Genomic DNA, 10416 nt, shown 5'->3' on the forward strand with positions numbered 1-10416 from the left:
CCACTTTCAAGGAGGGCTTAAATGAATCCTCTTCTTTTTCATTTGTAGAGGAGTGATGCATGGACCTTTTAGAGCATCCTAGTTGAGAGCATGCACCTAGCAGCAGAGAGGTGATCTTTTAAATCGTGCTAATACTCCTGCGACAACTGTCTGTGTCCTAAATGCCTCACAAAAGAATTGTACGAAGCAAAACATCAATATTATTGTCAACGGGCAAATTTTTACCTCTGCTGTCAGGAAAATATTTGTTTTACTATGCTAGAAGATGGACCCTGATATCTACCAGCATAATTTTATTATAAGAGAAAAGGCTTATGTCTGCAGGACAGCAAAGGACAAAACTGGGTGCTCACCTTTCTTCTTGGTACAGAGAGGCTCAAGTATTTGCTGAGGAATTTTTCTGGAATGTTCCCTCTGAGGCAAAGTTTGGTCTTCATGAGTAAGTCCTACCAAAAAAAGAGAGTGGGTTGTGAGGAGCTTTAAATATCAGAAAGGAAAATCAGAATAACAAAAATATACTGTTGTCTATGTTCAGAAAATTACACTAGAGAGGTGGTGCGTAGGTTGCTCTGAAAATAATGCCCCATATTTACTTCAATGGAAACTCCAACAGATACAATGAGCACAGTAACACTACTTGATTGGGCAAATTGTCTGTTACAAAACACTATTTTTTAACAGAGTCACCACCATTAGCTATGCATTTTCACCAACAGTGAACAAGAACCTTGTATGGGGACTTCTGAATCACGGCCTGAACCTCTGATTAATCACCTGAGGCAACCAGTGAGTCAGCCATGGGTGCACAGATGAAGGCAATTCACCTGTGCTGTCGTAAGGAGTGGAGCCTGGCTCCACCTCTCCTAGACCCATTTCAGAGCTGACCACCAGTGGGGAAGGATCTCTTCTGGAGATCTACTCCACTGGAGTTTCCCATGCAAGCCCAGGTTATGGGTGAGTGTACCTATCATTTCTGTTTCCTGCTTTGGTATAATAACATCCTAGCCAAGCTCTCTGTTATACCTTAACATCTGTATATTCATTAATTATACAAACCTACATGCCGTGCTCATAAAAATCTGTGCCAGTGGAAGTGACCACTGGCACCACAGCTGAAACGCACCATCTCACTGTACTCATACCCACCGTTTTTCTCCATGAACGTTCAGCAAGTGCTGAGGAAGGTCACTGGGTCGCATTCACACACCTTTGCCTCATGTGCACTTCCATGTCAGATACTATTTGTCAGGCTGCCCCCTTGCTACCATCTGTTACACAGCAAGAACGTGTAGCTGTTGGTGGGAAGGTTCAGCCTCTAGTGCCACACCACCAGCATCTGCCTCTAATGCTATGGGTCGTCATAATAAAATAGGAGGCATTATTTTTAGAGCATGCGTTGTATTTGAGAGGACTTATGAAGCACCCTGTGCAGTTTTGAGACCCTGCTCACAAGAAATTATTTTGTAAAATAATGTTTTTTAGAAGGTTAATATTGAGCGCTGATGTGAACATAGACTTTTAAAGAAGCTGCTTCTAGCACAAAGCTTGCCTCGCTCCTTCTTAAGGAAAGACTTGAGATACAAACCATGAAAGGGAAAAAAAGAAATGAAGCTACTGGAAGATGCTATGTTTCAGGGAATTGCCTGTCTTTCTACCAAGGGTGAGACCTTTTTGCCAAGTAGCTGCAAACATTTTTATCTAATAACAAATTACCGTGTGTTTTCCATTTGGCTAAAAGTAACATGAATGTCAGACACTGGGCCTGAAGTACCATCTGCTCATTATTTTTATTTAGAATTTCTCTTTTCATTAGGTCTTTTTTGGTTGCAGTAATGATAAAGAATAAATAAGACAGATCACTTAAAACTCTATTCATCAGGCTTGTTAGCTGCATGGGAGCTGGTGATAGAATTTGTAGTTCCTATACCAGCTGAACTTAATGCTGTTCGTGAACTTTAAACTTCCTGACACTGATGAAATGAGGCTAGACTTTAGACTTTAGCTCATAACAGTTTTCTGATTACTTATTTGGATTCCCAGGTGGATAACTGTTACTTCAGTTATTTCAGAAAAGTAAGCTTCTCATTAATATTCTCTTTTATCTTTTTTTTTTTTCAGTTAAGTGTGGTTATTCCTTGTAAGAATTAATTTGCTGAGTTATTGGCAAAAGTGTTCATACGGATGTATAACATCAAATTGAATGCCTTTTAAACATTTTTAGCAAATTCTGTGGGAATTTTTGTAGTATTTTACCCTTATAGTATCTATATACAAGGTAGGATTTGTGTAACATGAGTGATTTCTTTTCAAGCCGAAAAAGTATGGGGACACAGCAGTTGCTGACACAGCTTTACATTTCTGGAGTAAGTGGGTACTACATTTATATAAAGACTTAGTGCAAAAACAACAATTTATGGCTTACTCATGTCATGTGATGAATGCTCTCAGCTTTCAGTATACAAAGTGAACTGGGAAAGTCTGCACGTCCTGAGACCCACTCCCAGATGAATGCCACTCTTCAGATTATACTTATTTCTTTCCAACTCCTATCAAATGTTTACAGATGTGCTGGTTTTCAAAATAAAGAAATAAAAAATTAATGTCTGTATAGCAGGTGGACATTGGAAAGAGAAACAATTTTGCACTGAAGAAAAAAAAAAGGAAACAATCCAGCAGCAGCCTTCAAAACACCCTTCAGATAGGAATTCCACACTTTTGAGCTACCTGGTAGTCAAGTGGCCCATAAAGCCTTCTCCATGTCATCATAGAGACCATGTTTCTGTGAACACAGAGTCATGTTTCAGACTCACACAGGGCAAGTGGAAAAACTGTAGAGGATTCCAGAAAACTGCAGAAGATGTAGAGAGGATGAAAGAGAATCAAGAGCCAAAATAAGCAAGGCAAATGGATCTCTAGTGTTTTTGTTAGCAAAGCAAATATGTGCTAGTGCTTTAGCTTCTCTTGTTCTGGTTAATTTCATGGGTAGGAATGGGGTGGAAAATGGGATGTCTTCCAGCTGACCAAGTTGGAGCATACTTAATGCAAGTATTGTTTTGAAACATGTTTTTGTTTAAGAAACCATGAATACAAACTCTGAACATCCCAATGTAGCAGAAATTTTGTTTTCCAGAAGAATTGATGAAAACACGGATGTGATTAGAAGTACAACGCCCACAGATTTCATGTTCCTACTCTCCCTCGAGGACTAGAGTGTTGCATCCAATGGCAGTAAATTGTTCTCAGTGTGTGGCACCACAACATGACAAGAGAGCAATGCCAGATTTCCTGCAGCAGTGTCCCTGACCACAACACTGCCTGGACCCTCCAGCTAGCACAGATGAAGACAGGGACTCATCTTGCCACTGGCAGATGCATTCCGGATGTTGCTCAGTTTCTGGCTTTTGGTTCCATCTCTGTGCAGAGTTTTATAGTATGTCTTCAGTTACAGTTCATAAGCAGATACAGAAGAAAATATTACATTTACACTGGGAGGCCTCCATTCCATTTATTTAAGCCCAACCGACTCTGACTTTGTCCCCATTTCAGTACAGTACACTTTTCTCAAACCGTGAGAATTAAGTGCTGTGAATATTTAACAACTGATTTCCCAAGTTGGTGATCTTGTTTAAAAGGTTACAGTACCATGCTTTCTTGACTTTAATTTAGTGTGTCTTTCATTTTGTTGTCTGATTTGTATGACACTTACAAGATAAATGCTCTGTTTTGTCAATGCCCCCGTATAGTAAATCATATTCCTGTAATTTGTCACACTGATTGTTTCTGTGAATAGAGATCATTGATGAAAAGCTACTTAGAAAATAAGACTTAATTTATGAATGAAATAAGCCTAACCTGGAAGGAATCTATTGATGTTTTTCTTCCCTGAGCATTGAATAAAATATGTAAAAGATTACTTTCTTGTACTGGGGTGCAATATTTTGACAGGACATCAAAATCCTTACTTCTAATGACTAAAGTACAGCTAGATTTGAGTGAGTCAAGAAAAATGAACATGTACTCAGCTGTACTAGATTATTCGTGTTCTAGACTTTGTTTGCTCCATCTCTTAATTACAGGTTAAAAACATTAAAATTAACCATCTGTAAACATGAGACAGACCTCTCATCTTAAAATTAACCATCTGTAAACATGAGACAGTCCTCTCATCTGTGTTGTTAGGCTCGGAGACAAGGAAAAAAGATCAGAGAACAAATGCTTAGCTGTGCCTTTCTCTCTTGGCCTTTCCATTTATGAGGAGCAAGGTAAATGCACTGGATGACCAACATGCACTCAACCAAACAGAACATCTTGTGTTTTACATAGCAGCTGATAGTTCTCCTCTTACAAGTGATCTGAATATGTAGACTGAGGAATGTGAGCTGCCAGGATGGTCCTTCATGGGGAATGCTCAAGATGACTTGGGGAGATGCCTGGTATGAAGCACCATGCAGGCCTTTAGCTTCTCTTGGGAACTGAAACACACAGAGAGCCCTACTGAAGGTCTCAGTTATGGTTAGATAATGGTCGGAGGATTGAAATGAGAGAAGGGCCTGTTTAGCTGCCTTAGCTGTTTATTTGCTTACCCTTCATGTCCCTTTCTGAAGTCTCATTCTGGAGCCTCTTTTCTTCAGATCCTGAGCAGAGATGAGAAAAATTTGGGCTTGATTGATATTTTTTTTTCCCCTCCCCTCTTTGCTAAGGGAAGTAGAAGATGCATTAGTGTGAGATACTATCATGTCTTTCTCCCACCACATATCTTGTTCATTGGCTGCCTATGCAGAAGAGGTTGTTAACACTGGAGGAGCAAATGCAGTGACAGTCATACTCTGTGATCACGTATGACCCTTCCTGCAATCACAGATAACAGTGCACATGCAACCATGGTCAGACTTGGCTCATTAATAACGGCACTGAAAAAACGTAGATTAGATTTATCTTCAAGGCCAAAACTGGAAGTTTGAGTCTTCCAAATTAGTCGGTTTTGAAATCTATACATTCCAACAGGTAACTGTTTTGTGCAGCCAAAGAACTCAAGACGTGATCAAGACTGTACATATGTAACTTGCTGACTTATGGGCTGGAGAGATGTGAAGGGAATGTAATGAAGCAACTGTAAGTAATAGAACAATAGGTTATGAGTTAAAAGGGAAAAAAAGATCAAGTTATCAATACACCTGTTGGAATTTCCTGAGTTAAAGTATGATTTTCTGATTAAGAGAGATTTTAAATGACTTAAATAGTTGGATAAACATTAGCAGAAGAAAATCTATGAGAAACATCCCGAGTCCCCTGAAGCATTCAAAATGTCTTTTCTACTAATTTTCCCTTTCTTTGTCAATAAGCTAATTAAGAACTAGGGCTATATTTTCTTCCAAAACTTTTTATTTATTGAAAAAGAATTGAATTGAATGAAAAAATGAATGTTAAGACAAAAATTCCAATAAATTTATATCTTGAAAATGTGCTGGTGGATGTTAAAGATGCTTCTGATTTTTTTTTTCCTCCTGTTTTTATGCTTTCTGTGGTTCCCAGTGTCTTTCAGCAAGCAATAGACTGTTAAAATATCTGATTGCTTTGCTACTTTTGGGAAAATCAGATAGATTGCTTTTACGTGTACTGAAGAAACGTAGTGCAAGTTTTCATACCACTAAAACTCCTCCTGTGAGTCAATCTATTTCTTAAGAGCATTCCTGAGCACCCCAGTTAATTCAACCCAATTGCTACTGCTGGCATTTTGCCTTTCTACATCTTCTCTCCAATTGTAATCAGCTGCTCTGTAATCATTTGTTTCAAAGTGAAATGGACGTGGATTTATTATTTATCTATCTATCTATCTATCTATCTATTTATTTATTTATGTCTGTGTTCAAAACCATTCCAAACACCAGCAAAAAGCGTGTCAGTACCACAGAGTCTGTTAGGCTGTTCTTTCTTTGCAGGAGGAAAGAAGATAGTAGGCTTCAGAAGATATGTTTTTATGACCACTGCTATAGAAATAATAAAATAAAACCTGCAGTATTTTGACAGTTTTTATTCATACATTTACAACCTAAAACAAATGAATAAAAAAACTACGTTATTGTACATCTGATCACAAGGCGACAAAATATGTACAAAAATTGTTAAAAAATATTAAGCCTACAAAATTATAGAAGGATATATAGAAGGTAGGGTATGTGTAGGGTTAGGTTGGTGGGGAAACTATCAAGGAAATTTTGTAATAAACATTTCTCATACTCCAGCTACGACAGAAAACATTGTGTATTGAAGGAATAAAATCAGGCAGCCCTGCCACATGAGGGATATTATATCATGTAACATTGAAGGCATTATACTGCAGTATTTCAAGAGCTGATAAAGAGAATCGTGGTATATCATCATTTTTTGTTCCATGAAACAATGGAACAGCACTGGAAAGAAGAAACCATCAGGTATGTGGAGATCTTGGCAAATTTGTTTCTGTGGTAGACAGTTTTCTCTAATTTGCCAGGATATCTCTTACACTCATTCAACATCTGATAGCATGGGAAACAATTCACTAAGGAGGTGTTGATTAATCAAATTATGCTGAGAGAGGTCTAGTTGTCTGAATTTTCTTCTGACAACTGAAATACTCTGAAGCAGTAATTCAGGGGTAATGATCACTGCTGTCGCTGACATGATCTGGAAAAGACAAGGCCGTCACAAGGCTCTTAAAAGGTCAAAATTAATTTGAAGATGTACCTAAAGAAGAGTTGGTCAGATACTTTCCCATACATAGTATTCTTTTCGAAAATATATTTTTTTCTATATAGGGCTTATTTCATCTTATGTACATCTAGTGCAGTACTGTGTAGAAAACACACAAATGCATTGGGCACAGTATTGATCTATTCCTTTAAAGTTTAATCCAAAAAAATCTCTACTGAATTTTGGTTTGGGCAGAGCTGACATTGTATCTTTAAATATGGGTAAGACTCTTGAGTATATAGATCTGCAAGTACAATGAATAAATACATTTAGGTAATAGAATGAGAGGTCACTACATGCATATGAATTGTTTGCCTACTATCAAGAGGAATTGAAAGTTATAATTGTTTGACTTGGGAAATGTGATATTTCTCTTTAAGTTCATCCTTAAATATTAAAGCATAATTTGTTTTGATTGAATTTCTAATGTTAATTAGTGAGGCTTGCACAATTAAAGACATCAAGAACATATAATTATGTTCCTTATAATTATACCATAATTGTTTTAGTGTGTTAAATGATCTAATAGATTTTTCCTGTTTCAACAGTAGCATTACAACCATCTCTGTTGAAATAGCTGGCAAACATTCAGTAGGTACTTTCAAGCATTTCAAGTAAAGTTTTGATGGGTATTCATCTGCTAATGAAATATTCATGCATTATATTTTTCTCTATTACAAGTGACTTTCTCTGAAGCGCCTAATGCTCGGTTTGCTTAGACAGATATAACATTCAATCAAACTAATGGAAACTGTGGAGTACTGTTATACTGGATATTATTAAATCAAATGCTCTTGATAAATATTGAGTCTCTGATGTTAAATAGCATTTCGAGCACAGTGCATGGATAGTAAAACAATACTCTGGCCTCTTGTTAATAATGTTAATATTGCAACTGTCACCATTTGACAAATAATATGATTTCCCACGTGCATAAATGTTTTGGTCTTCAAAAATTACTTTTTGAGTATTTAAGATTTTCCCTACTATGTATACATTCACTCCCAGTGTGGGACAATTAGACAAATTAGTATTACAAGCAAAGGATATATTCTTTGTCTGTTTAAAATTTAATATCTCCTTCAAGTAGCATAACTCGCACCCGTGTCAATACAAAGGCATCAATTTTGGTAATTTTGTAGGCAGGAAGATAATGATGCTCTTAAAAAGCAATTGCTTAAGGCCTTTGGAGAATTGTCTGGGCATATTGATGCTGCCTCTCCTTGTTTCCTAGATGCTAAATTTCATTAAATTAAACTAAAATGAATCAAATGTTTTCCTGCAGTACTTTTGCACAGGAGTTCTTTTGTTAGTTTTTACAAGAAAATCAGGGTGAAAATGTGAAGTGGTTGACAAAAAAATGAATAAAACATGCTTCATGCTTGGTTTTTAATGAATACAATTAAAATTCAGAGCTTAATATTATGCCTTGTTTTACCATTTCTGCATACGCGGAAGTAGTAGCTCCCTCATAATATATCCATAGTCAACATGAACTTTGAATTCATTTATTTTCAGATGACGCTGTGTCCAGGGTTCCAGTGAAGTCAGAGCAAGAGCCAAATCAGCAGGGAAAGCATCAGAGGAATAATGGGGGAAAAAAATGCAGATAAGATCAGTAATGAGAAACTTCTACCTACTTTATTCAAAGTGATTATGGAATGAGTCTTTGTGACTTTTTATGGAACACATTAAAAAAACAAGATTCTCCCACACCCTCTTACAGGTAGGTGGTGATAGTTTCCTTCGTTCACTCTGTGTAATCCAACTGCCAATGACCCCCAGTAACATCATGTACTTAGTAGTCCTCCTGATAGTCCTTAAAGACTGCATTAACCTCTTTTTGCATTAAGGACAGGAACCTGCACCATTTGATACCTATTAAAGGAGTGATTGGGTATCTGAAAATATTTCACCAAATATTTCTCCTCTTAGCGAACAAATGAGTCAGACAGAAAATTAGACATCTTAAGTGATGCTTGCTGTAAACACATACAATTCACACTGATGAAAAGATTTCCTTTAGCTTGCCATGTAACAACCTGGCCTCATGATTGTCCTCAGGAAAGAGTTTATGGTAGGTGGATGCTCTGCACACGTGGAGCACAAAATTCTGGGGTCAGGCAACTCCTGCTCAAAATTAAAAATGAGATGCAGATGTACACTGAGGTCTGTAGGAGTGCTTTTGGAAAACTGCCTAAAATCTAAGTTAACCCAGTGAGTCACCAGCTTCCAGCAGCCTTCCTTTGCCATCCTGCAGGCTGCAGAACCAGTGAAAGGGCATCAATACCAGAAGAAAAACTTCCTCCTTCCGGGTGCAATTCTGCCACTTTTACTTGAGTTATTTGGTTTAAAATACTACCATACTGTATTCAGGGATCAGCTGAATAGTTCTTTTGAGACTGATGTTTTATTTTACTTTTTCTTTACAATCAATTTTAGAAGGGTAAAGCACAGTGCTAGGAAAACTAGGAAATGTGTATAAAATTACGGAGCAGTGACTCTGTGGGGAAAATGTTTACCCTGTGGGCTTTTCTCTTTAGAACACAACTGCTTGAAAGTATCACATTAAATACTAATGTGTGTGTATTTAAAGAAGGTACAATATATGAGAGGAGAAAAGCCTATGAAGTGAGTAAGGTGGAGCTGCTGTGGTTAAGCACTCCTCACAGAACACTGCCATGGTGCCATGAAATCCCACGTAAGTGGTCAGAACACAAGTAAGAGCTGCCTGTGGGTAGTCCCAACCTATTCACAAGCCCTTTTGAACAATTTTCCTACTTTTTTAAATACTGTTTTTGGCAAATATTCGATACTTGAAATACAAAATGCATGAGTCACCTACTGGGACAGGCACAGTGTGGGGTTTATTGAATTTAGCTAAATTGTGAGTCATCTATCAAAAGTCCTCATAGTGAAAATACTTGTAATAATTTCACACATTACAAACAAGAGTAGGTATGATTTTTCAAGATTTTTTGAAGTATTTTTCACTTGGAGATTTTACTCTTTGTGTTTCACTTTATGTTGTAGGAAATTGTTAACTTTTTAGTGCCGCAGATTAAAAGGAAAGGTGGTTACTGCTCATCAGTTTAAACAACAAAGATCAGAAATGCAAAACCTGACATAGTACAAAACACTGTTGTACAAAGCAAAGCCCTCAACATGAGATTGAATACAAATTCTTCTTGTGCCACTGTTGAGATTTATTATTCTACCAGCACATCAATTTCTGTTGAGATAGGTAGTTTTAAAATTTAGAGGCAGCAGTTCTCAAGGGGAGAGCTGCAAATTACCACAGATTCCGAGTTGCCAAAAACATGTGGTAGTTCTGTGTGTGGGTAGGGGATAGTTTTTTTTGGTGTAGGTTGGAAGGAGGAAACTCATGAGCAGAAGATAAAGATGTGAAAAATAGGAGTGTATTAAATACTGTCAGAATTGTCATCTGTTTACTACATAAAAGCATAAACAGCTCAAAGATGAAGATAAAGGCAGAAAAGCACCAAGGAAGCTTCTGAACAAATTCCTGAGTGGGATGGACCTGAATGCCTCTGACGTACACGATGGGTGGTCTTCTTCAGAGCCAGCTCTTGAGCTGGGCCTTCCCCTAACGTTTGTCATAGGCGCTTCGCCCAGGCGTTCCCTCCGCCTCTCGCCCCCCTTCCTCTGCTGGCAGGAGACGCCGCT

The 10416-nt window shown here is 37.6% G+C and overlaps 1 long non-coding RNA gene across 4 annotated transcripts in view; it reads left to right on the plus strand.

Annotated features, from left to right (window-relative positions):
* The window catches only part of LOC104911187, a 63176-nt gene extending 52766 nt beyond the window's left edge, over window positions 1-10410 (plus strand). For 3 of the 4 annotated variants that reach the window (XR_004159941.1, XR_004159944.1, XR_004159942.1), the window contains 2 exons: window positions 3131-6431; window positions 8248-10410. This is a non-coding gene — a long non-coding RNA (uncharacterized LOC104911187). Of the gene's footprint in view, window positions 1-48; window positions 2074-3130; window positions 6432-8247 lie in introns of all 4 variants that reach the window. The other variant, XR_004159943.1, reaches the window with a different exon arrangement.
* Window positions 10411-10416: the final 6 nt, after the last annotated feature.

Source organism: Meleagris gallopavo, chromosome 5, assembly GCF_000146605.3.
Source record: "Meleagris gallopavo isolate NT-WF06-2002-E0010 breed Aviagen turkey brand Nicholas breeding stock chromosome 5, Turkey_5.1, whole genome shotgun sequence".
Classification (NCBI taxonomy): domain Eukaryota; kingdom Metazoa; phylum Chordata; class Aves; order Galliformes; family Phasianidae; genus Meleagris; species Meleagris gallopavo.